At 43.6% G+C, this 27,234-nt stretch overlaps 1 long non-coding RNA gene across 1 annotated transcript; it reads right to left on the bottom strand.

Moving 5' to 3' along the window:
* Positions 1–2,003: 2,003 nt before the first annotated feature.
* Positions 2,004–8,818, bottom strand: AU015836 (expressed sequence AU015836). Its single transcript, NR_028320.1, has 3 exons — positions 7,544–8,818; positions 5,441–5,671; positions 2,004–3,497 (listed from the first exon to the last, which is right to left on the bottom strand). It is a non-coding gene; the product is annotated as an expressed sequence AU015836 (long non-coding RNA).
* Between the last annotated feature and the right edge of the window lie 18,416 nt (positions 8,819–27,234).

Raw genomic sequence — 27,234 nt, 5'->3', positions numbered from 1 at the left:
TAGGGAGGACATGTTTAGGGCGGGGCTGGAAAGATGGCTCAGCAGTTAAAAGAGCTTGCTACACTCACTGTACTTACAGAGCACTGGGACTGAAGTTTGATTCCCAACTCCAGGTCAGGTAGCTCACAACTACCTGTAATTCCAGTCTTAGAGGATCTAATGTGCACACACACACACACACACACACACACACACACATGAATAAAAAAGGAAAAGATTTTTGCTCCACTTCTTGTGATAAGTAGTCATACCCAAAGCCCTAATTTCTCACTCTGCGTCATCACTGCTCACGTTGGGAGCCGTCCTATGCCTTGTGGGATGTTTACAAGCATGCTCACTCTCTACCTACTGGATGCCAGTAGCAGCCTCCTGCAGTAAATGACAGCCAAGCATATTTGTAGACACTTCCAAATGTTCCCTGGGGGACCAAATCATCTGTGGCTGTGAATCAACCCATAATCATTTATTTTTGTTTTTATTCTAATTGTTCTGGCTAATGTTCTAAAACTTACCATTTTTCTTAATAGAGTCTTTGGTCAGCTGCAAACAAAACCACCACCAACGCTTGAGAAAGAAAGTATATTTAAAAAATAGACTAGCATAGCATTTTATTTATCTTCTTTGGGAACCATCGATGGCCATTCCCAAATTTTCTAGGTTTATTAAGCAACTAAGACCTTTTGTTCATCTTAATACTTGCCTTAAGCCTTCACGCAGTGTTTGTTCTTTTAGCATAAAACAGACTTCCCCATGGTTTCTTTTTTTTCAATCCTGAGCCAGTTTGATTTATTCAGCCAGCTTTAAAGTATATAACATTTTACGGTTTGAGCATTGATCAGATCAATCACTCTCACCAGCCCCTAACTCCTCCTGTATCATGCCCACCCCTCACCTCCTTTCAATTTCATGTTTCTTTTGTAATAACCCACTGAGTCCATTTGATCTGCCCATATACATATGAGCATGGGGCTGTCCACTGAGGCATGAGGGACCTATCAGGGGCCACACCTTTGAAGAGGACTGGCTCTCCCTCCCCCAGCAGCCAACTGTCCACAACTCCTCAGAGGCAGAGGCTTGTCAGCCCTTTACCCCCTCCAAGATTTAGCCATTTTTTTTTAAATTAATGACTTACCATGAATAACTTTTTCTTGTGACAGAGTGTCTCTAGGTAGTAGCCCAGGCTAGTCTGGAGTTTGTGAGTCTTCTGCCTCAGACTCCAGTGTGCTTGGACTATACCTTCACACCTAACTATACTTTCTCTCCCCCAATCTCCTTTTCTTCTTTTTGTCTTGTCTAAGACAGAGCTTCACACTGTAGCTCAGGCTGGCCTGGAACTCATGGCAACTCTCCAGCCTTGGCTTCCAAATGCTGGGATTACAAGTGTCAGACACCACATCTGGCACTTTATAGTTATAATATTAGAGTAATCCTTATCCACTATTTTTTTTCATTTTTTATTAGGTATTTAGCTCATTTACATTTCCAATGCTATACCAAAAGTCCCCCATACCCACCCACCCCCAATCTCCTACCCACCCACTCCCCCTTTTTGGCCCTGGCGTTCCCCTGTACTGGGGCATATAAAGTTTGCGTGTCCAATGGGCCTCTCTTTCCAGTGATGGCCGACTAGGCCATCTTTTGATACATATGCAGCTAGAGTCAAGAGCTCCGGGGTCTTATCCAGTATTTTTACTGATTTTTCCCTGCTAGCCTTTAGTACTTTAGTGACCTCATCTCATCTTGTGGCTTTAAGACTACCTATACATTGATTTAACCTATACACTGATAATGATTTTTTTTGCTTTACCTGTATGGCTTGTCAATTTCCATCTCTAGCCTGGACCACATACTACTCACATCATCAAGCTTTCCTATTCAAAATCTTTACCTGGATGCTGACTAGGAAATCTAAATTTTCACACATTGAATCTGAACTTCTGGTCACAACTAGCTCCTTTGGCAGTGCATCGGTGGCGTTTCAAGAAAGAATTGGAATCACTGTGTGTGCTATAGAATAGCATTTATTTTTAGGAATCAGGCTCCATACAATCATGGCAGAAGCTAGGGAAGTAAGGTGTGGGAGAAAACAGTTGAAGGATAAGAGCAAAGTCATTATCCATCAAGAATCATTGAGGGAAGCTACTGGAATCTATGGAGGGTTGTTGCTTCTGTCTCAGAGAGTGAACCTGATTCATGGTGGTTTAGCAGTGCAAGAAAGCAAGAAAAGTGGGAGACGAAACAAAAGAAATCAAAGCTCACAAGGTTTGATGGAACCAGTGAGGATTATCCTGTCTGGGGCTCACTGCCTTGAATGCTTCTCACTGAGCTGTATAGAAACTTGGCCCTGGATTCAGAAAAGCTGAGGGGGAAGAGATCCAGTGAGAGCTGAAGTTACAGCTACTGCCTACCCCTGTTCCATACTATCACTGGAGCCTCTTAACAGGGTGAGGTACCAGGTCAGCAACAGTGTGTGTGAACTGCAGCAGTGCCTGGTACCTGGCAGAAATCTTCAAGGTGGAACAGCTGATGCTCCAGTTCTGCCTTCCAGATCACATCAGTTTTTATTTTGACCACTGTAACCTAGAACTGTAGTATACTCCTGAGGCTCTCAACAGTGGACAGGTCTAGAGGAAAAACATTAGGAAATGTAGTTAAGCTTTCGGTAAGGTAACATAGTATACACTTGCCCAGGGAACATTCCCAACTCAGGAAATGGCAACTTTATCATGATAGCTGCTTAGGTCAAAAAGCTAGGAGTTAAAGAATCTTATTTAGTAAAGTGTCTGGTCTGAGTTTTGTTCTTTTTAAGTCTGAGTGTTAATAGCTGGTTATATATTGGGGTAATAGTCCTTTGTCAGTGAAGGCTTGGTTTTCACTGTTCATTTTGTCAAACCCTCTGAGTGGCATATTAATATGCATTCCACTAGATATTCTAAACTTTGAAAAAAATAAAATTTCTCATATACAAGTACCCTTCCAGCTATGGAAGTAACCAAATTAGTTAAATAGAACTTTCATTTTTAAAGGGGACCAATGGTCAAATCAGCTAATATCAAGAGTCATTTTCTTTATACAACTTTGACAAAAAAAAAGCTGCCGAAAATAAACGAATCCATATTATTGACAGATGGCCATATTGCCTAAGATTGTCCCCTAGTCACCACTAATAGTATTCTTTAGTTTTGGTCACCTCGTTTTCCCTAAGATCCTTTTGTTTGATGGGGAAATATTAAGTCATAAAACAGAACATGTATAAGAAAATGAAAACCTGTCTCATAAGAAAAATACATTTCTCTAAGAACTTTAAGGTGAAAGAAAATATTTGGCTGTTCCCTAAATCAGTTTAGTTATTTTCTGTCCCAGGAAAGGACAATGGGCCTAAAGGAAATCAGTTCTATAAAACGTGTTCACCATTTTCTTGATCAAGGTATGCATTTCCTGCTTTGAAGCTTTCCACAGAAGATTAAAAGTTGAGCTCACGGCCTGAGTTGTTTTTCCTGTTAAAAAAAAAAAAGTAAGAAAAGATCATTTGTTTAGGAGTTACATCTGTGCCGGGCGGTGGTGGCGCATGCCTTTAATCCCAGCACTTGGGAGGCAGAGGCAGGCAGATTTCTGAGTTAGAGGCCAGCCTGGCCTACAAAGTGAGTTCCAGGACAGCCAGGGCTACACAGAGAAACCCTGTCTCAAAAAAACAAAAACAACAACAACAACAACAACAACAACAACAAAAAGGAGTTTCATCTGTGAATCCCATATGAAGGTACTTTTGAATTTGTGACATCTTTAATGCTCACTACTAACACCAACAATTTCTGACAGGCCACCCTAGGGCCCACATCTGTAGTGATGAGGGTGGATGTAAGAGTGTGGGGGCCCTCTTCATGATGATGGGCTAGATGAGGTTGTCAGGCTGGGCTTTGGGTAGGATTTACTCCTCAAACAAGTCATTCTTGGTGAAGAGAGGCGACTATGGCTCATTCAGGTTTTCTTTCAAGATTTCAATTTTTCTTGAAAAATGTGAAACTGTGTCTTCTGGTAGTTTCTAAGGGCAAAAATATTCATCTGTTTTTGCTTGAGTAGAATACAAGGAAAGGATGGGGCTAGGGAGATAGGTCAGTGGTTAAGGGCACTTGCTGTTCTTCTAGAAAACCCAAGTTTGATTCCCAGTACTCATGTCAGGCAGCCTGTAATTCCAGCTCCAAGAGATCTTACACCATTTCCAGGACTCCATAGACACCCACATGGTAGACAGAAAGACAGACAGACAGACACACACACACAGGAGAGAGAGGGAGAATGAACACTGGAGAATTACTGTTTTTCTCATCGCCCTAGTGGAACTAATTGAAGTCCAGGTGAGACAAATATATGGGGATGGATGGGTAGCTAGCCAAAGTTTTGGGACTTCTGGGAAAATGGGAAGGGCTGTCTTTGGGAGGACGGGAGAGCATGGAGGTTAACATGGGAGAAATAGAGTTGCCTAGAGTTACACAAACTTGTATATATACACAAGCCTCAGAAGCTTGGTCGGAGTTGCAGAGATTAACTCTCAGTGACGCTGTATGAATGGTTTTGTGCCTGTTCCTATCATTCAGGTATACAAACACTGCAAGTTCTGCATAGTTTCCAACATGCTTTGTATTTCCTAACATCTGTTTCACATGCCTTAAAACCAAAGAGCGCTGGGCGTGGTGGCACACGCCTTTAATCCCAGCACTTGGGAGGCAGAGGCAGGTGGATTTCTGAGTTCGAGGCTAGCCTGGTCTACAAAGTGAGTTCCAGGACAGCCAGAGCTATACAGAGAAACCCTGTCTTGAAAAACAAAAAACAAAAAAAAAAACAAAAAACAAAAAAAAAACAAAACAAAACCAAAACAAAAAACAAAAAAACCAATGCCCAAGAAGAAGGCCAGCAACAGGAGATCTACCTCAGACTTAGTACCTCAACTCCTACTACTGCCTTAGCTCAATTTCTATGCCCACTTGCCACATCAACAAAATCTGCAACCAGAGCCTAAAGACACCCTTGGGACCTCCATCTTTTGGACAGCCCTAAAGGGCTCTTTGTGTTTTAGCAGGCCTAAGTAAGAGCGATGTGAACACCCTAAGGGGAAAGACTGGAATTAAAAAAAAAAGCAAAGGTGATGTGCGCAGGCCAGCCTGCACACAGTCTTAGTCAACAGCTTCTTATCTGATTTCAGGGGCCTTGGTCTGGAAGCACGGAGTCTCTGACTTGATATGGGAAAGCAGGAGTCAGAGTAGCAGCTTTAAACTAGGAAGTCTGTGACTAGACTCCAAAAGGCCTTTTCTGAGACCTGGGGTTTTACTTAACTTGTTTTATGAGGGCAGGAGGAGAGAAGCCACAGGGTACCTGAGGAAAGGAAGAAAGTGAACCCCACTTGGGGAAACCAAACAGACCCTGGAGAAGCAAGAAGACCTACCTTCCAACATTTTCATTAAACGGAGGAAAAGCCATGTGGAAATGTGGAATGGTGGGCCGAAATGGGTCAGCTGGCCAGACCCACAGTCTATGGCAAAGCAGCACTCCTGGAAAAGCAGCGAATGAACAGGAAACCAAGTCGTTAAATCTTCTTCCCCAGGCCTGAAGATCAGATGCCATTTTCCAGCCATTTCTTTTGGTAGTTTTTCTGATGGGGTGATGCTCCAAGGGCCTGGGAATGATTAAAGAATGACAAGGTCAAATGGTAGGTTAGTCCATTCAAAAAAGGCAACTGAGGACCAGCCTAGGACCAGTCCCTAGACCAGTGTCCTAATAACCAGGTGACTTTTCTCAGAAAGTCACCTTAAACTCAGAGCCTTAAGATCAGGGCTGGTGAAGTGTTCTGGAGTTGAGTGAGCATATCCATCCCTGTCTATCTGTCTGCTCATCTCATTCGTGTTCATGGGGCTGGATGCTCCTGGAGAATGGCGTCACATTAGTGTTGTCAGAATTTTCTCCTGAGTCATAGCAGATAATGTACTGTAGGTAAGGACCTTAAACTCATACTAGTAGATCCTCCATGAATAGAAGCTATATGTCACAGAAGACAGGGCCAGCCTCCTAGGGCATAGAGAAGACTAATCAAAGGTATTTTGCTTGGTGATGCTTGGTGTCATCCTTTGAAGCAGAGCTTATTCATGGAAGCCACCTGGGGAGATTTGAAAGAACGACAGCATGAGTTCTCCAGAAATTCTGCTTCATAAGCCTGTGCTGGTGTCTGGATAATGGTCACTTTCACAATCTTCCCAGGGGATTCTATCTAATATGCTAATACAATTGAGAATCAGCCTTAGGTATCAACCTTGCCACCCTGACCTTGGAAGCTAAGCAAGGTTAGTCCTGCTTTAGTACTTGGATGGGAGGTAGCTCAGTTTCTCTATATTATAGATGAAAACAATTTTCTCTCTCTCTCTCCTCTCCTCGCCCCCCCCCCCCGTCTGTGTGTGTGCCACCGTGTAGAGGTCAAAGGTCATTTCCTTCCAGTATGTGGGTCCCAGGATCGAACTCAGATTGTCCCATGGCAAGTGCCTTTTACCTGCTGAGATATTGCACCGGTCTAAATGATTTTCCTATGTGCCCAAACTAGATCCAATGGCAGGGTGTGGCAGCAAAACTCATAATCAGAGCACTTGGGAGGGAAGACTGGGGTTCAAGGCTATCCTGGAACACGCAGCCAGACCTCATTACAAAAAAGAGAAAACCTAATGGCTGGGAGGCAGCAAAGTGGGTAAAAGTGCTTGCAGGCATGCATGAGGGCCTGAGTTTGAATCCCCAGAATCCATCCGAAAGCCAATCATGGTAAGAGGAACACCTGTAACCCACGTGCTCCTTAGAGAAAGACTCGCCAGAAGCTCGAGCGCCAGCTAGCCTGGCTTAGCCAACAGAAACCCAACGACATCCTGTCTCAAGCAAGGAGGAAAGCAGACACCGATGCTCAAGGCTGTTCTCTGACTTCGACATGAATGCTGTGGTATGCATAAGCCTACATATTCATTCATTCATCCATTCATCCATTCACTCATTCATACATTCTTTTACATACACAATCTTAGTGCTCATTCTTTTACTTTTTTTTTTTTAATAAATCATTTCTTTTTAACTGCGTACTTCATTCAGATCACAGCCTCTTTTGGCTGCTTCCTCTGACAACAGTTTGGTTCCCATTTCTCCGGAATGCTACAACTGACTGTACTGAGTGAACCAGAGCCCCCAAACCAGGCCTTTTGAAACAGTAAATCAACAAACCAAAGTCCAGCCTCTCCTTTCCCTTAGGAAGGGACTGGTAGTCAAATGATCGGAATTCTACCTTCCAACTGCAGACACCCAAGAGCGTGGATGCACTGCAAACACGCAAACAAAACACAGCACAGCAGCCCCCACCCATATATTCCAGTGCCACTATCTGATCTCTGGCCTCTTCCAGTAGGAACGGCCTCACTCTAGCAATCTTAAGGAAGACGTTTTGGCCTCTACTTAATTTCCCAAAGAGACATAAAACCTACTAAAAGGGATACAATGGGTCAGCATAAATCGGCTTACTTACGAGAGACTTTTCTGAGTAACGGCTCTTGACTGTTGAGAAACTTCACATAATTTCAAAGTGGCAGAATCCAGGGCACTCAGAGAGGACAGTTCAGCAGTGGCCTAGTGTTGAGGGTAAGTTTCTGTATAATGTAGGTGCACACACACACCCCTCTTTTCTTCAGGGTCAGGCAAGCCGCCAAGACCTCGATCATCAAAGTAAGTTATTTTCTATATTACAGTGCATAAAACAAGAGAGGAAAGGATACTTTCATTGAGAGAGAGAGCAAGCGATCGAAAGGCAGGCGTTCATAGTGCAGAAAGTTCTGTGGCTAAGTAAATGGGCAGCAGCTGGGGCTTGTGGCCTTCAGGCGCTGAAGTACTGCAATTTGCCTCCAGAGGAGGCCTCAGCGGCGTCTGCTTCCTCCTTGGGTTTGGCTGGCTCCGCTGGCTCAGCTGGCTCCGCTGGCTCCTCTTCATCCTCCTCACCGAAATAGTTAGCCTCATAGAAAGCATCCTCATCCTCTTCGTCCTCTTCATCCTCTCCCTCCTCCTGGTAGTCAGCCTCGTAGTAGATTTCATCATCTTCGTCCTTATAATAGTTGTCTTCGTACTGGTAGTAGTCTTCATCGTCATAGTAGTCGTTATTGTTGTAATAGTTGTTCTCGTGATAGTAATCCTCCTCCTCCTCCTCCTCCTCCTCCTCATACTCCTCTACTTCGTAGTAATAGTCATCTTCATCTTCCTCCTCCTCCTCCTCCTCCTCTACCTCGGCATTCTCAAGCCCCTCGTAGTAGTAGTCATCGACATCATCGTCCTCTTCCTCCTCCTCCTCCTCCTCATCCTGCAGGGCCTCCTGGTAGATGTCCGAGTTGTCGTCCTCGCTCTCGCTCTCATTCTCTTCTTGAGGATAGATGTCTGGGTATTTCTGCATGCACTCCTTCAAGGCCTGGTACTCACTTGCACAATCGGACCCCTTGACTTCTTCGGTGCTGTGGTGGAAGCAGGAAAAGGCAGACTTGAAGTGTTCTCCACAGGGGCCGCTGGCCATTCCTCCAAGGCACGGGCAATTCCAGTTAATGCTGCCACTTGGCAGTATCAGTCCATACTCTGCATGGGGATCATTGGGCTCGTCAACCACCAGCTCGGCATTGCTGGGACTTTCGTGGTCTTCTTTGGTCACGAATACAACTTTATCTTTCTCTTCCTGCGGGCTGTAGGCCATGGTAGCTCCGGGTACTGCTTCGCAGTGCTGGTGCTCCCAACTAACAGCTTGCAGCTCTGAGCTCGAAATGCTGGAAGGCGTGGCGGTAGCTGATACACCTTCAGGCTGTGACCTCCCTCGCCCCTCCTCAGGCCTGGAGGGGCGGTTCTAAGGCCGGCACAGATCCGCCCCTTCAGGCCTGCTTGCTGCTGGCCTTCAGTATTTTTCAAAGGAAAACCTAACCTCCTGTTCTTTGGATGAGTACCCCTCAAAGGTCTACATGGAAAAGCTAGGTCCCCAGGGTGGTGCTACTTGCTGGGCAGTCCCTGTGGGGCTTTAAGCATCCCTTGTAGAAATTAGTGGACATCCTTAGGTAATTGAGGGTATACCTGTGAGGGGAATAAAGAGTCTAAAATCTCTCAGGCCCTTTGCATCCTGGATGATAATGTGTCTGATACTGCCTTCTATTCGTAGACTTGAATCTCCAGAACCATGAGCCAAAACAAAGCTCTCTTTACTTCCTAAGTACCCTGGATCAGGCATTTGGTTACAAAGCTCCACTTTTTTGAGGAAAAGTCTCACCCACTTTTCCTTCCTTACCTCTGCATCAGCTAATTGCAAACTTGGCTGAACATAGGGATCATCTGATGGCTTGCTAAAGTTAACATTCCCAAGTTCTCACCTGAACATTATTATTATTGAGTAGGCTGGCGTAGGTTCTTAGACTCTGTGATTTTTAAGATTCTCTTCCATAAATATAATCTGAACAATTTTCTAACTCTGAAATAAGGTGATTGTTGGTATGTTGTAAATTAAGGGAAATATGAATTATTTAATGTCAGTACAAAGGAAAATTAATATTTCCTTTTAATGATTTTTCTCCTGAGGGACAGACAACAATAAAAGATGGCAACCCTGCTTTATCAAAACACAGGCCTGAATTATTTTTATTTATTTATTTACTTTTTATTAGACATTTTCTTTATTTATTTACATTTCAAATGTTATCCCCTTTCCTGGTTTCCCCTCCGAAAATCCCCTATCCCTTCTGCTCTCCCCCTGCTCAACAATCCACCCACTTCTGCTTCCTGGTCCTGGCATTCCCTTATATTGGGGCATAGAGCCCTTCACAGGACCAAGGGCCTCTCCTCCCACTGATGACAGACTAGGCCATCCTCTGCTACATATGCAGATAGAGCCACGAGTCCCACCATGTGTTTTCTTTGGTTGGTGGTTTATTCCCTGGGAGCTCTGGGGGTTATTGGTTAGTTCATATTGTTGTTCCTTCTATGGGGCTGCTAACCCTATCAGCTCCTTGGGTAACAGGCCTGAATTATAACCCTGCATTTCTTATTTTGTTTGGTTATTGTTTTAAAATTAAACAGGTGGTCCTTAATGCTCCCTGGTCAGGGACACACCTTTTTATTTGTTAATTTTGCAAGTTGAATTCAGTTATAGCTTCCAGAATAGAAAATGAGTTGGCCACTGCCGGCACCCATCACAATGATGTTCAGTCATTCGGTCATTCTGTTGTTTAGTGGCTGGTAGTTTCCAGTGGGGGGTGGGGTGGGGTGGGGAATCACTGAATGCTCAGATGACCCAGGTGAAGCGCAGCTCAAACAATCGCTTATCTCAAACCCCCGGATTGAGCCCATGACTCACAGGGCCATGCTTTTAAAAGCTCCTCTCCAAGGCAGCTCAGAGGTGGGCTTGAAAAAGCTTTGGAAGGAATCCCTCGGGCCTAAGATCTGCTTGCTATTCAGCTGTGCTAAAGTCCTTGTGACTCACCTCCACAGCTGCACGGAGGGGGGGATGATGGAATTCACCTTACCTAGCTACGGAGGGTGTTCCCTACCCTTTAAGAACAATTATCAAGGTAGGATCTTGAGTTGGTTGACAGCCAAAGGGGTGGGTGGTCACTAAAGGTGTTCCATCTTGAAACAGCAGGGTGGCTGTGGTGGAGTTAGGAGTCTTTTGTGCCATAAAACTTGGGTTTTCTTCCACAGTAGTGAAATTGGAAGTACCCAGGCAACTCACCAGGTTAGAAACACAGAGGATCACTATTATTTAGTATCTGTGCAATAAACAAAACTAAAGCAGCCAGTCATTTGACAGATGTGTCCAGGACTGAAGAGACAACTTTTGTTTTTGGCCAGGCAGATGCCTGTAATATAAAAATTTAGGAACTAGGGTTAGGAGTTCAAGGACAGCCTTGGTTATGTAGCAAGCTCAAAAGTTCAAGAGTATCCTAGGGTATGTGAGACCATGTATTAAAACAGCAATATCAAATAGGCTAGTGAGATGGCTCAGTGGGTAACAACCCTTGTTGCAAAAACCGGCTATCTGTGCCCTCCTCTGTTGTGCTCTGTCTTATTCTTTTAAAACAGGGTCTTTTGCTAAACCCGGAGCTCATGGTTCTTTGGCTAAGCTGGTGGCCTGCAAACTCCAGAAAGCCTTCTGTCTTACTCCCACCCTTTAGCATCCACCTAGGGTTCCAGGTGCACATGGTCGCACCTGATGTCTTGTGTGGATGCTTATGATCTGAACTCTCCTTAGCCTTGTGTACTGCCCACTGAGCCATCCACCCAGCCCAGCTTTAGTGGGGTTTTTTCTTTCCTTTTCTTCCTTCCTTCCTTCCTTCCTTCCTTCCTTCCTTCCTTCCTTCCTTTCTTTCTTTCTTTCTTTCTTTCTTTCTTTCTTTCTTTCTTTCTTTCTTTCCTTCTTTCTTTCTTTCTTTCTTTCTTCCTTTCCTTTTAGAAAAATTACAGATAATGTCTTCTTAAAGTATTATTTTTGAGATAGCATAAAAAGCAATGAGTTTCACAGTGGGATTTTCATACATACATTTATTGCCCTGACTGGCCTGGAGCCAGCGCTGTAGATCAGACTGCCCTCAACTTACAGGGATCAGTCCGCTTCTGCCTCCTGAGTGCTGGGATTAAAGGCCCCCGGGCCACCGTGCTTAACTAACTCTTCAGGTGTTTTAAATGTTAGCTCCCTGTCTGAGAGATAGCTGGCAAGGATTCGGGGGGCATTTGAAGTTGTCTGTTCACTGTGGCGATAGTTTCCTTTGCTGCTCCGAAGCCCCTGTGTTGTATCAACCCTTGAAGTTATTTGCTGTGCTACTGGGGTTCTTCTGACAGAGTTCTTGCCTATTGGTGTATCTTGAAGTGTTTTCTGTATGTTCCCCCTCCAGCAGTTTCAGTTTTGATATTAAGATCTTTGTATGATGATTTAAAAAAAAAAAACAATACAGGGCTGGTGAGATGGCTCAGCAGGTAAGAGCACCCGACTGCTCTTCTGAAGGTCCTGAGTTCAAATCCCAGCAACCACATGGTGGCTCACAACCATCCCTAATGAGATCTGACTCCCTCTTCTGATGTGTCTGAAGACAGCTACAGTGTACTTACATATAATAAATAAATAAATCTTAAAAAAAACAATACAAAAGGCCTTGGAAAGATCAGTGTAGCTAGAACTTGCAGGGAGGAGACCGGAGACGGCAAACAGCCTCAAGATTGAAACTCTATAGAGATCTGCAGAAAGTGTTAACATCTGCAGCCCTGTGCTCATCTGTGTGTGGGTCAAGAAGGCAGGGAAACAGTCTCTGAAGGGATCAGGTGGGGCCGTTCTTGGGGATCACACAGGGAAGAGTTCATCTCCCCCTTAGTCTGGATGGGCAAGCAGTGTAATAGCCAAGCGTTTGATAGACTATGCAGAAGGGGCTTCGCTCGATAGTGCCTTAAGGCTGTTCTTAGCTGAGCTAGCCTCACAAAGCTGAAAAACAAGCCTTGAGGGAATCAACCTGTTTCCACATAACTTCATCTGAGACAAGATTTTGTTACAAAATGTTAAAGAAGCCCTTTTTATTTATTTTTTTAAAAAACAGAAAGACCCAGCTCAGAACAATGGCCCTAGTGTCTGGCATCCAGTCACTGACTTCTGTGATTGTGTGAGACTATCTCCAGTCTTAGGAAACATGCTGAAATGTTTAGGCCTCAAGGACTATGGTCTGCAAGGTTTTGACTAGGAATGTGGATCAATGTTAATGCAGGTTTCTTTGTGCTGTTTTTACTTTTTACAGCTGTTAGATAGAAATTATTAATATTCTAAGTTAGTATAAAAACGTTTAATGCTTCTTGATTTCAGAAACAGAATAATTTGTTCTGTTTAGATCGTATTCTGATGGTGCTCAATCTAGCTATAGGAAAACAATATAACTTTTAATTACCTACTGTTACACGGAATAGAAAATAGCATGAGAGCACTTGCAAAGGCAGGTAATTGCAGAAACAGGGAGAAACCTAACAAATAGCTCTTTGTAATAACGATGGACATTTGGAAATCCTTTAATTACCAGCCATTTCCTATATTTCACTTAAATGAGAAATTCTCAAATATGTTTTTAATTTTTAATTTTATTTGCAAAATTATGTGTATGAGTGTGTCTCTGTGTGGGTTTGTACATGTAGGTTGTAACTCCGACTTCAGGGAATATGATACCTTCTTTTAGTCTCTGCAGGCACCTGCACTAAGGCTTTCTGTAGCAAGTGCTCTTAACCACCAAGCCATCTCTCCACTCCCTATTTTAGTTTTAATTTTATTTTTACATGGGATAGTCTCACTATGGAGTTCAGGCTAACTGTGAATTCACAATCCTCCTGCCTCTGCATTTAGAGTGCTGAAATTGTAGGCTTGCCCTAGTAAACCTGGTTGGTGGTCTTATTGATTGAACTAATAGATTCTAGAGCCTTTCTAAGTGTTTGGAAAAAACCTGACTTACTATGCAGGCAGAAGTGACAGTCCTAGTATAAGGCACTCAGCAGCAGGAGGACTTGTTCCTAATTTCAGTAAGGAAGAACAGGCCCAAGTGAATCCAGGAATTCCTAAGTACTCCATACTGCAGTATGCCCATATGTTCTAAATTGGGGACACACGGGCCTGCTATCACTCTGTGACCAGTTGCAGTTAATTTTCTATATCGAGTGAGCCTAACTTTTGTTAAAATAACAAATATACATTCTTTGGCCAGCTTGAGGTTTGTGGTACATGTAAGAAGACCCCAACATTTGATACTGAAAGAATGGTGAAAAAAATATTATGGATCGTCAAGCAAGGAATAAATTCAATCAAAACAAGTATGATTTTGGCACTGTAGTTCTATTAATCCTCTGCCTCCCATCCAACTGTTAACCAAGGCCAATGCTGCTTAGCCTCAAGGACAGATGAAATTAGATGCATTCAGAGTGGTATATCCATAGACACATCTCTTTCTTAAATATTTTATTGGAGAAACTTTTATTATTTTTTTTATTAATCATCCCATTTGTTTACATCTCAAATGATATCCCACTTCCTGGTTACCCCTCCACAACCCCCCCAATACCGCATCTGCCCTCACCCGTCCCATTGCCTCTATGAGGGTACTCCCTTGCCCCCCCCCCCACTCCCGCCCCACTGCTCCAGCATCCCCCTCTACACTGGGGCATCAAACCTCTACAGGACCAAGGGTCTCCCCTCCCACTGATGTTAGGCAAGGCCATCTTCTGCAACATATGTATCTGGAGCCATGGATCCCTCCAGGTAACTTCTTGGCTGGTGGTCTAGACTCTGGGAGCACTGGGTGGTCCAGACAGCAGATGTTGTTCTTCCTATGGGATTGCAATCCCCCTCTGCTCTTCCTTCAGTCAGCTCTCCTACCAGGTTTCTTGAGCTCAGCCTGATGGTTGGCTCCAAGCATCCACATCTGCATTGGTCAGGAGCTGGCAGGACTTCCCAGGGAAAGGCCACACCAGGTTCCTGAGAGCAAGCACCTCTTGGAAACAGCAACAGTGTCAGGGGTGTGGTATCTGCAGACAGGATGGATCTCTAGGTGGGGCAGTCCCTGGATGGCCCTTACAGCCTGAAAGCTTACTTCTCTAAGGTGTCTGAAAAAGTAGTCACTGAACATTCTTTTGCCTCATGGTCTATTTATTTGCTTTAATATGAAACTTCTGTTTCCATGTTGGATCTTTCATAATCAGAAACATTTCTTAATCCTATAAGCTTGCTTAATTTTATTGTTTAGACCCTGCTATAATGGCACATCCCTTTAACTTCAGGACTCAGGAGGCAGAGACAGGCAGATCTCTTGAGAGTTCAAGGCCATCATGATCTACACAGAGAGTTCTGGGACAGTAAATGCTACACAGTGAAAGAGACTCTATCTTAAAAGAAATTTTACTTTTATTTTAGGATATGAAATTCCATTCCATCCATAATTAGTGAAAATGTATGACTCAGACATTTTCAAAGTTCCCAAATCAAACATTAACTCAGTGACTAACAGCAACAAGGCTTGTTTGGGGAGTAAATAAGATGCCAATGACATGCATAGGATTCCACACTGCATCAGGCCTAGTGGTCCTCAGCTCGGGCAGTACATTAGATTCATACTGGGAGCTTTAAAACATCTTTATGAAAGTAGAAATGAAACTGTTTAGGGAACAGAGGAGACTTAATGGGCATGGGGGAAGGAGAGGGCAGTCGGCTATAAGGGGAGTCCTCAGAGTAAATGACATGCTTATACAAAACAACCAAGGAAGAGGATAAGGATGGTTATGAGGAAGATGATGAAGATGATGAAAATAAAGATGATGATGATGATGACGATAAATCTCATGGTCAGGAAGTCAAATGAGAATCAGAATGTCTGGAATTGGCTTGGCTGTCAGCAGCTTTTAAAGTTTCCTGGTTGGTGCCCATAATACCACCTCAAGGTTGAGGAACAATCGCCTTGGGTGAGAAGTGATTTTTACCATTCTATAAGTGAGTATTTCAAAGAATAAAATCAAAGAACTGATCTCAGATTGTCTTATAGGCGTTTATAAAGTATAAGTCCAAATTATGTCCTGTCTCAAATGCAGCTTCATATTTATTATCTTTTAGGTTATAAAGGACTAGTTTTTTTTTTAAATCACTGTCTAGAAATTTAAGGAAATGTGAATGAAAAATGAGTGAATGAATAGAAATAATTCACAGGAAGAATACAATAAGAAGCACGTTTGCTAGGTTTGACGGCCCAGGCCTGTGATCCCAGCTCCTCTGGAGGCTGTGGCAGGATGGTCAGCACACTCCATTCAAGGCCACCTGCACAACTCAGAACACGAACAAAAGCTGCTCCCACAAGCCTTATCATTCAGGATATTACAAGGACTCTAAGAACTCTTTGTTAGGAGCTGTTAACAAAGTCTAAATATATAGTTCCTTTTCATCTTTTAAAATAATTAGTTTCATTTTATGTGTATGGGTATTTTGCCTGCATGCATTCCTGGTGTCCTTAAAGACCAAAAGAGGGTCTTGATTCCCTTGAACTGGAGTGTAGGATGTTCATGAGCCACTATGAGGGTTCTGGAAACCAAACCAAGATTAGAGCAACAAACTCTCTTAACCACTGAACCGTCTCCAGGCTCTGAACACAGTCCTTATTGGGCTACACCACCATTCTCTCTCTCTCTTTTTTAAAAAAGATTTATTTATTTATTATATGTAAGTACACTGTAGTTGTCTTCAGACACCCTAGAAGAGGGTGTCAGATCTCGTTAAGGATGGTTGTAAGCCACCATGTGGTTGCTGGGATTTGAACTCGGGACCTTTGGAAGAGCAGTCAGTGCTCTTAACTGCTGAACCATCTCTCCAGCCCCCCATCATTCTCTTTTAAGACTGAATACTGACTATTCCAGCAAGAGAACTTTTGTCATCTTAACAAAGTGTAAACTTAACAATTTTTTTTCTTGCCACTGAAGGTCACTGTACACAGAAAAACAATTGCAGCTGGCTCCAGGGTAATAACAGTGAAGACCTCAGTAGACAGTGAATGACATTAAGGATCTCAAGAGCTACCCAGAAAGGGAGCATATAAAAAAGCTTTGATACTATCTTAGTTATGTTTTCTTTTTTCTTTTTCTTTTTTGTTTTTGCTTTTTTTTTTTTTTTTTTTTTTTTTTTTTTTTTTTTTTTTGGTTTTTCGAGACAGGGTTTCTCTGTAGTCCTGGCTGTCCTGGAACTCACTCTGTGGACCAGGCTGGCCTCAAACTCAGAAATCCGCCTGCCTCTGCCTTTCTTTTTCTTTTTTATGGTTTAAGAGCTTTATTATAGAAATGCAGGGAGAAAGAGAGGAGAGAGAAGAGAGAAGAGAGAAGAGAGAAGAGAGGGAGAGGGGGAGGGAGAGGGAGAGGAGAGAAAGGAGAAAAGACAAAGAGAGGAGGGGGCTAAGTTACGTTTTCTATTGCTGTGATTAAACACCTTGACCTAAAGTCACATAGAGGTGGAAAGGGTTACTTTGGTTTACAGATTACAGCCCTTGGCTCAGGGAAACCAGGGAAGGAACCCGGGAGGCAGGAGCTGATGCAGGCCCTGGAGGGGTGTTGTTTACAGGCTGGCTCCCCATGGCTTGCTCAACCTGCTTCCTCCAGGGCCCACCTGCCCAGGAGTGGCGCCACTCAGGTGGGATAGGCTCTTCCATATCAGTCAGCAATCAAGGAAATGCCCCAAAGCAAAAGCAGCAACAAGGACAAAAAAGAAAGCAAAACCCAAAGCCAGGCAAGCAAGCAAAGAAGCAAGCAAGCAAACTTACAAAAAGTAACCAGCACAGACTAACCTTGCCTCAAAACTTGAGAAAAATGGAGAGAGGGCTGGGCTTGCAGCTCAATGATAAGTACATGAGACACTGAGTGCAATCTCCAGAACGAGAGAGAAAATTAAAAACTTTATTATTAGTATACTATATTAGCAATTAAATAAAAGAAAAAAAATTATTTCAGCTAAGAATTGGCCATTAGGGAAGACTTTCTAATAATGCTTCTAATTAGGAATGGGGAAGGGACACGTGGACATGAGAACTGCCAGAGTAACCTGTCTATTTTCTGAAGCAGCTTAGTGACCTTGCTCTCCTCAGAAGAAAGTGGCTTTTACAGTTTTCTGCTCACACCCTGTTGTGTCTCCCTGTATATGGCAGCATCCCTACAGCGCCCTTCACTTCACCCTAGTCCTGCTTCCTCCCCTATGTTGCCCTTGGTTCCCAGCATGACCTGGTCATTGAGCTCCTCTCTCCCTTATCAGCCACATCCACGTGTCTGCTCTTCCTTTGAAGATCATGCCTCCGGCCCCTAGTTGTGTCCCACTTGTCTCCACAGGAGCCAGGTGTGCAGATCCCTTCGTATTTGTAGCAATGGGAGACAATGTGGAGGAGTGGTTGAAGACAAAGACTCTGGAGCTGGGCTGCTAGGGCTTAAATCCTGGCATTTTCCTTAGGTGATGCCAAGCAAGTTGCTGGACCTCCTTGTGCTTCAGTTTACCCATACGTATGGGGATGATAATGATGGAGTCTCCCTGACTGCTTATGATGAATTAAACAGCACATGCAAATGCATCAATGCAATGGCCGGTGCACAGTAAACCCTAAAGAAATGGAAATAATTATTTGTAAATGGTAACAAAATCATGAGCGTGATCTTAGGAGCCAGCTCACTGTGTTTTCCAGGGTATAGCTGGACTTCCTTCTTTGTTGCCCTCCTTCCCCATATTGATGGGAGTGCAGTGCTACTTTAAAACACATAGAGGGTATATAGAACTTGATCCCCTCCTTCCTGGAGCCAGCACATTGAAGCTATTGTGTGTTCAATAACTTCATGGTCTTGTTGGGTTCCCATTACACCCAAATATAGCTCTAGAAAGCTGTCAAGAGCATCTGGCTTTGAGAAACTTACTCTTCGCGTCAGAAAACTGCTGCAGAACAGATGTTTTATTTAGACCTTTCTAGTGAGGAAAGAAGAAATCAGGAACAATGTAGTTTATACTTATCAAGGAGATAGGCACATCTAATGTGTGTCCTGTTATTTGAGTGTGGTATTCGTTGGGTCTCTTAATGGGGTCAAATCCCAGTCTACTTGACTATTCTTCAAGCATTGACTGGGCACTTGTTACATACCAGATACTGTGACATACATAGACAAGCAAAGAAAGATGGCTGCTCTTTAGGTATCTGGTGAAGATAGTTCAGTGGTTTTTAGGCTCTGGCAGTTTGAGGAAGTACCTCTGTCCTCCACTCACAAGAAACTGTATATTTGACTTTTGTTCCCTATTCCTGACAAACAGTTCCCAGAACCCGAGTGATTTCCTGAGTGATAAGGTGCTAGCTAGCTAGCATTTTTTTTTTTTGTCCCGAAGATTGGCCTTTGGCAGGCTCTAAATCCCCTGCAATATCCTGAGCAATGAGGGTGACCCTTGAATGGCAGGACCCCCCCCCCCACATCCCCCACCCGCTAAAACCCCCCACATCCCCCACCCGCTAAAACCCGCTAAAACTTAGTGCTTCAACTTAGTGCTTCAACTTGAGAGTTGGTTGTAAACCAGGTAAAACTGAGCAGCACACGCTTCCAACTGTTTGGCCCATGCCCCCCTCAACTTCTGGGGCTGTGAAGAAGACATGGAGAATAGTTCATATCTCCCCGATGACTTCTTCATAAAGTCCCTAAATGCTCAGATTCAGAGAGTATCAAGGTTCGTGAGTGCACCTGTGTGCTTCGAGAGTGCAATGTCCTAACTGTATAGGGGTGGAAGTTCCTGGACTTCACCCTGTGCACCTCTTTACTGGGACACCTCACAATATCCTCCACAACAAAGTGCTAAACATAATGGAAGCTATGCTTCTGAGTTCTGTGAGCAACTGTAGCAGCTTATCAATTGTGGGGAGGGGGCTATGAGAATCTCCCGAACTCCTAACTAGTTGATCAGAAATCCCAGAGACTTACAATTAACATTTCAAGTGGGAGTGGTCTTGAGTCCTAAAGTTTTGGAATCTATAGTATAAGGCTAGAGTTGAATTGGGCATCAGAAGGGCATCCAGGAAGTTGGAGAGCTGGTTTGTTGATGTGAGGGAAAGCCCATATACTCGATTGGTTTGGAAGTGTTCTATGACTAGAAACAGATGTTAGCAGATTCTTATATCTGTATCAAGAACAGGAAACTATAACTCCCAGTAATTCAAACAATAAGGGAACTTTATAACTTCTGAAAGTAAAAACTTGAGAGACTGGCATAGCTTTTGGAGAGGCTTGATCTGGTAGCCCAAAGACACCACCAAACCCTGTATTTCCATTTGGCTTTGTTCAGAATTGTTCAAACAAAAGACACATTCCCTTGTAGTCTCAATGTGAATTCTGGCAATAGTTAGGGTCTTTTCTCTTCTTCATTTCCAGTTGGAAAAGAGATATTAGCTGATTTATTGGCAAAAGTCCTGACATTTGCTTTGATTGTCTTGGATCATACAACATAACTATCTCTGAGTATGAATTGCATGGGGGGGGGGTGAAGAATACTAATTATGTTAGCTTTCCTCCAATGCTACATCCGTGAGACTTAGAAGGGAGACAGAGTGTGGAGTACAAATTGATCCTAGCAGCAGAATCAAATACATTGATAAACTGTTTGCAAAGGTTATCTGTGGATATAATTCAGTAATAAAAGCACAACCTCATCTCTCCCACATTTACCAGTCTTGTTCCTTTGTAGCAAGTTCCTCAACCTTGACAGTTTTAGCATTTAAGGCCAGATTTTGGTTTTGCTTTCTCTCTCTCTCTCTCTCTCTCTCTCTCTCTCTGTGTGTGTGTGTGTGTGTGTGTGTGTGTGTGTGTGTTCTGCACATGTTCTCTGGGAGACAAAATTGCTTTCTGTGGAGTCACCATTTTGTAGTTAAACCTCTTAGGTAAAAAAATCCCTATTATGGCTATCTGGAGACATTTCAGTTGCCACAAGTGTGCGAGAGTGGGTGGTGCTACTGACATCTAGTGGGTACAGGGCAGGAGTGCTGCTAAGCAGCTGCAGAGCACAACATATTCCTACAAAAGATTTATCTAGCCCAAGATGTCAACAGTGCCAAGGTTGAAATGCTCTGTGCTAGCCAGTAATCTTAAGATTGTTTCCAGGGGCTGGTGAGATAGCTCAGTGGTTAAGAGCACCATCAGCTCTTCCAAAGGTCCTGAGTTCAAATCCCAGCAACCACATGGTGGCTCACAACCATCCGTAACAAAAATCTGATGCCCTCCCTCTCCTGGAGTGTCTGAAGACAGCTACAGCGTACACACATATAATAAATAAATAAATAAATAAATAAATAAATAAATAAATAAATCTTTAAAAAAAGATTGATTCCAATTTTATGTTTTAAACACAGACCAATCTATATTTGCCAACACTAGAAGAAAAATACCCAGGAACACTGAACAACTGAGAGCAGGAGGAAAACATTTCATCTTTCTCTCTGACAGGTGGGTTCAATTTATTAAGCATTACAATTCTTCCCTTACTCTTCCTTCTTTTCCTCCTCTGCTTTCTCCTCTTCCTTCTCATTTTTCCTCCTCTGCTTTTTTTCCCTTTTTTGTTGAGCTCAGTATGGCTTCAAACTCTAGCAATTCTCCGACCTACCTCAGCCTCTGAAGAGCAAAGTTTACATGCTTAAGCTACTGTACCAGGCTTAACAGTTAGTTTTCTGAAGTAGTTTATTAAAAGTGTGTGTGCGTGTATGCTACGTATATGGGCCATGTGTTTACCTGTGGAAGTTAGAGATCAATGTCAAGTGTTTTCCTTCCGAGCCTAACACCTGATTTTTTTTTTGGAGACCCAGTCTCTCTCTGAACCTGGAGCTCACTGATTGGCCACTGAGCTTCTGACATCTGGTCTCTGCCTCCCAGTCCTGGGGTTACAGGGCCACCAACTCTGGCTTTGTATATGGGTGCTGGGGATCCAAATCAAGGCACTCATGATTTTATGACAAAAACTTTATCCATTAAGCATTTCCTGAATCCCAATGCCCTACCTCTTGTGTGTGTATGGTGTTTATGGGTCTGTGTGTGTGTTATTTGCATATGTAGAGGCCAAAGATTGACATCAGGTGTCTTCCTCTATTGTTCCACAATTCATTATTATTATTATTATTATTATTATTATTATTATTATTATTATTTGAGGCCAGATCTTTCACTAACCCTGGAGATTGCTGATTTGGGTAGGCTGACTTGACAACGAGTCCCCAAATCTCTTCCCTTACCTCTCCAGTGGAAGGATTATAGGTGTGTGTTGCCATGCTTAGCTATTTAAAACACAGGTGCTAGAGATACAAATGTATGCTTATGCAGAAAGCACTTTATTAACTGAGCCATATATTCTCTAAAATAGTTTTTAGTCCTCTCCTCTGGCTCTACACCAGACTACATGGCTTTTTAGGATAACATCTGGTGTATAAAAACCATCGTAGTAACACAGTGCTTGCCTCGCATGTATGAGGTGCTGGATTGACTTCAGCGCTGCCAACACCCATACTAAGACACGTCCTTTGTGATTTCTGACTTCTTTCCTAGGTTTTTCATTTCAATGAGAGACTCTCAGGACTCAAAGGGAGGGACCTTAGATGAAATGCCTTACAGTGGGGAGAGGGAGCCTGTAGAGACCACCAGTAGAAAGACAGCATCAAGTGAGGGATGGGGTTGGGTGCCCTCCCACAGTCACATCTCTGACCCATAATTGTTCCTGTCGTGAAGAATTACAGGGATGGAAATGGAGAGGAGCCTGAGGAAAAGACAGTCCAGCAATAGGCCCAAAGTGGAATCCAGCTCAAGGGGAGGTCCTAAGGACTGACACTATTACTGAGGCTATGGAGCACTCACAAAAAGGGACCTAGCATGACTGCCCTCTGAAAGACCCAACAAGCAGCTGAAAGAGTCAGATGCAGATATTTGCACCCAGCCAATGGACAAAGCCAGGGATTCCTGTGGCTGAAGTAAGAAAAGCCTGGAAGAAGCTGAGGAGGAGGGCAACCCCATAGGAAGACCAGCAGTCTCAACTGACCTGGATACCTGAGATCTTTCAGACACTGAACCACCAAACAGGCAGCTTTTGCCAGCTTATATGAGGCCCCAACATACATACAGCAGAGGACTGCCTGATCTGGCCTCAGTGAGAGAAGAAGCACCTAACCCTTGAGAGACTTGAGGCCCCAGGGAAGGTGGGGGCCTGGTAGTGGGGAGCATCCTCTCAGAGGCAAGGGGGAGGAGGAAAGGGAGGTCTGGTGGGATGGGGACATCCCCTTGGAGACAGGGGGAGGGAGAGGGAGGAGGTGTGGAATGTGGAACAGTTGGAGGGTGGGCCAGGAGGGGGATAAAGTCTGGACAATAAAAAAATGATTAAAGAAAAAAGACACTTCTTTTATGATATGCTAATTTAACATAGTTACTAAATTCTACTGACATGACTACCCCCAAATTCCCACTAAAGCTATCCTTTGCACAATTTATTTTTGTATCTAGAGAAGGCAATTCCTGTTTGTTAAAGAATGTGGGATTCTTAATCCATACTGTCGTGAAAATTTGCTTTCTTATATAATGTGAGATAGCAGCAGATGCCAGCAGCTTTCAGGAAGACATTTGTCTCTCACTAATTTTATGAATAGCTGTAGAGCCCTCACCCCCATCCCCACCCCTTGTCAGGGTCTTGAACATTTGGACAACAGGAGAGCATTTTGTTAGATGTTTTGGATATTGTAAGATGAGTTTCCAGTCAGATTTACTTAATGAATAGATAAGGATGATGGAAGACAGCATTTAGATAGAACCAAGACTGGATTTCTTATAATTCTGGGATAATATGCTAGGCCCAAAGATTCCACTTGGATCTCTTTATTACTTCTTAAAGGGTAGAGATGTGGCCTGCTGTTCTGTCCCCACCAGAATCTGACCTGTCATTTCCCATTGCTGGCCTTCCCTTTCTTTTCATTTCCCTTGTTTATCCTCCTAGGCTTTCTTCTCTTTTTTTAAACAAATGTTTTGTTTTCTTTTAAAGATTTACTTAGTTTATGTATATGAGTGCACTGTAGCTGTCTTCAGACACACCAGCAGAGGGCATCCTATCCCATTACAGATGGTTGTAAGCTACTATGTGGTTGCTGGGAATTGAACTCAGGACCTCTGGAAGAGCAATCAGTGCTCTTAACCACTGAGACATCTCTCCAGCCCCACCTCCTAGGCTTTCTAAGATGAGGTTAGTGGTGCACCCTTCTCTTCATTTTACATAACTTACCACTATTCTGACACCAGCTGGTATTCTGCAATACAATTTTAGCATTAGCTATCAAGAATTAATGTAGATTTTGTGAGTTAAAGGGCACATTCCCTACCAAGATGGCCAATTGTTCAAATGTCAGTCACAGGTCAAGTTACTTGGCCGAACTCAAAGTCAATGATGTGGAAATTAGGAGGTGGAAAATAGACCATGACAAATTCTACAGCGCACAGCTCTAAGGAGATGGTGATTAGTTCTGTTTGGAAGCCAGAAGAAGGTCTCAGAGAGAAGAAAATGGCTAAGCCAGGATGTTCCTTTCTTTTCTTTCTTTTTTTTGGGGGGGAGGGGGCAGTCTTCCTATATGGCCCAGGCAGTCTGGAACTCACAATCCTTCTGCTCCATGTCACTAGGATTCCAGGCCTATATCATCACAAGTAGTCCCTGGTCCAAGTTTTACAGGTTGGCTAGAAGTTTCTAGCAATTAATTAATGGGAAATCAAGGTAAGAGAGCGCCACACATTTTTCCTAGAAAATTCCTATAATTGTATAGTAGGACAGTTTAAAAATAATTTATTTATTCTTATTTCATGTGCATTCATGTTTTAACTCCATATGTGTCTGTGTGAAGGTGTCAGATCCCCTGAAACTGGAGTTATAGGCAGTTGTGAGCCACTATGTGGTTGCTGGGACTTGAACTCAGGACCTCTGGAAGAGCAGCCAGTGTGCTTAACCACTGAGCCATCTCTCCAGCCCCTCATAATAGGCTATGTAGTCACCAGAGAAGTGTAAACCATAGCCACAATAAGATACTATGTTGTGAATGTGGACTATATTTAAGAAAGGTGATCCATATGGGTGAGATGTAGGTAAATTAAAACCCCATGTACCATTGGTGGGAAGTGGTGCAGCTGCTTTGGAAAACAGTGTACTGGTTCCTTGCAAGATTAAATATAAATACCATATGACCCAGATACAAACATACACACACATATATATTTTGAAGTGGAATCTTAAAGGTTCTTTGGAAAGTTGGCTGGGGCAAACACATGAAGGAGCACTTTGTTAAGGTGGACACAGGTGTGAAAGGCTAAGCCAGACTCCTGAAGGAACATTTCCCTGAAGCAGACACAGGAGACAGGATGTTCTGCTAAGGCAAGTACATGAAAAGACATGTGATAAAAGATTCTTTGCTAATGACGTACATGTATTGGTCCACTTTACCTTGTGTCGTTGAGCTGTATTTGTCTGGACTCCATAGAGAGAAACGCACCAAAAATCTTCTGGTGGTGTGCTGCAGTTTGTTGCTGCTCCCAAGGACTTGGGCTGATTGGATGCACGTGTGGAAGCAAGAGCCACGCTGAGGCAAGGCACGTGGAGGATACGGGATGTTTAGAGGGTATAAATGGGACTCCACAGAGTGATGGAGACAGAGCTTGGCGTGTTGGTACAGCTAGCTGTGCAATGCTTGTGGGTCTCATGTCTTCGCTTTCTTTCCCACTACCTCTGGTGGGTCAGGTGGGCTACAAGGGAGGTTAAAGTAATTAAGAACCACCATTAAAAATATGGTTGGTGCTGGGCAGTGGTGGCGCACGCCTTTAATCCCAGCACTTGGGAGGCAGAGGCAGGCAGATTTCTGAGTTCCAGGCCAGCCTGGTCTACAGAGTGAGTTCCAGGACAGCCAGGGCTACACAGAGAAACCCTGTCTCGAAAAAAAAATATGGTTGGATACTTATGTTCTTCTTAACTGCTGATTTCTCCCTGAAACTGCTGATTTCCAGACAACACAAATGGGATTTGCTCCAAAAAAACCCCCAAAAACCAAAAAACCAAAAAACCTTTCTATGCAGGTCCACTTCCCCATGTTGGGTACCACCTATGATTTTAATTTTTTATTAGATATTTTCTTTATTTACGTTTACAAGGGGGACATTATTGTGGCTGCCAACAAGTGCTTGCTGACAGGAGCCTGATAATAGCTGTCTCCTAAGAAGCTCTGCCAGTGCCTGACAAATACGGAGGCCAGTGCTTGCAGCCACCCATTGGACTGAGCACAGGGTCCCCAATGGAAGAGTTAGAGAAAGGACTGAAGGAGATGAAGCCCCATAGGAGGAATAATATGAACTAACCAGTACCCCCCCCCCAGAGCTCCCAGGGACTAAACCACCAACCAAAGAGTACACATGGAGGGACCCATGGCTTCAGCCACATATATAGCAGAGGATGGCCTTGTCGGTCATCAATGGGAGGAGAGGCCCTTGGCCCTGTGAAGGCGCAATGCCCCAGTGTAAGGGAATGCCAGGACAGGGAAGCAGGAATGGATGGGTTGGGGAGCAGGGGGAGGGGAATGGGAGAGGGGGTTTCGGAGGGAAAACCAGGAAAGGGGATAACATTTGAAATGTAAATAAAGAAAATACATAATAAAAATTAAAATCATAGGTGGTACCCAACATGGGGAAGTGGACCTGCATAGAAAGTTTTTTTTTGTTTGTTTGTTTTGTTTTGTTTTGTTTTGTTTTTGGAGCAAATCCCATTTGTGTTGTCTGGAAATCAGCAGTTCAGTTTACAGGTCAGCAGGCAATGGGAGCTCATACACTCACAAACACCTCACAGATACACCAGCAGCCCAGTTCTGTAGAGTCAGGTCAGCAACAGCAGTGACACAACCTAGCAGAGACAGCCAGGCCTCAGCCTAGGCTCCAGTCAGCGGGAGGGACCCAGAGGAAGTTCTCAGCTACATCTCTCTCAGGGAAGCAAAGACCAGCAAAGATGTGAGACCCACAAGCATTGCACAGCTGTACCAGAAGCTAAGCTCTGTCTCTGTCACTCCATTCAGTCCTATTTATGCCCTCCAAACATCACGTGTTCTCCACGTGCCTTGCCTCAGCACGTGCATCCAATCCTCCTGAGTCCTTCGAAGCTGCAACAAATTGCAGCACACCGCCACAAGTTTTTTGGTGCGTTTCTCTCTAAGGAGTCCAGACAAATATAGCTCAACTACACAATGTAAGGTGGACCAATCCATGTGTGTTGTTAGCCAAGAATCCTTTATCACATGTCCTTTCGTGTGCTTGCTTTAGCAGAACATCCTCTCTCTTGTGTCTGCTTCAGAGAAATGTTCCTTCATGAGGCTGCCTTGGTCTTTCACCTGCGTCCACTTTAATGAAACGTTCCTTCAGGTGTCTGCCCTAGCAAAACACCCTCCACCGACTTTCAAAAAAAAAAAACCCTTAAGTTTCTGCTTCTGCATATATACTCAATAATTTGGAAATATGTGTTCAGAGAAAAATTTGTGCAGCATTCACAATAACCCCCAAATAGAAACAATGTCTATCAATGAATGAAACACATGCAAAATGTCTCATGTATAGGGATAGAATACCATTTGTCAATAATAAATAATGAAATATTAAAACAATACA

This window comes from Mus musculus, chromosome X, assembly GCF_000001635.26.
Source record: "Mus musculus strain C57BL/6J chromosome X, GRCm38.p6 C57BL/6J".
Classification (NCBI taxonomy): Eukaryota; Metazoa; Chordata; class Mammalia; order Rodentia; family Muridae; genus Mus; species Mus musculus.
This window is presented reverse-complemented; position numbering and strand designations above follow the sequence as displayed.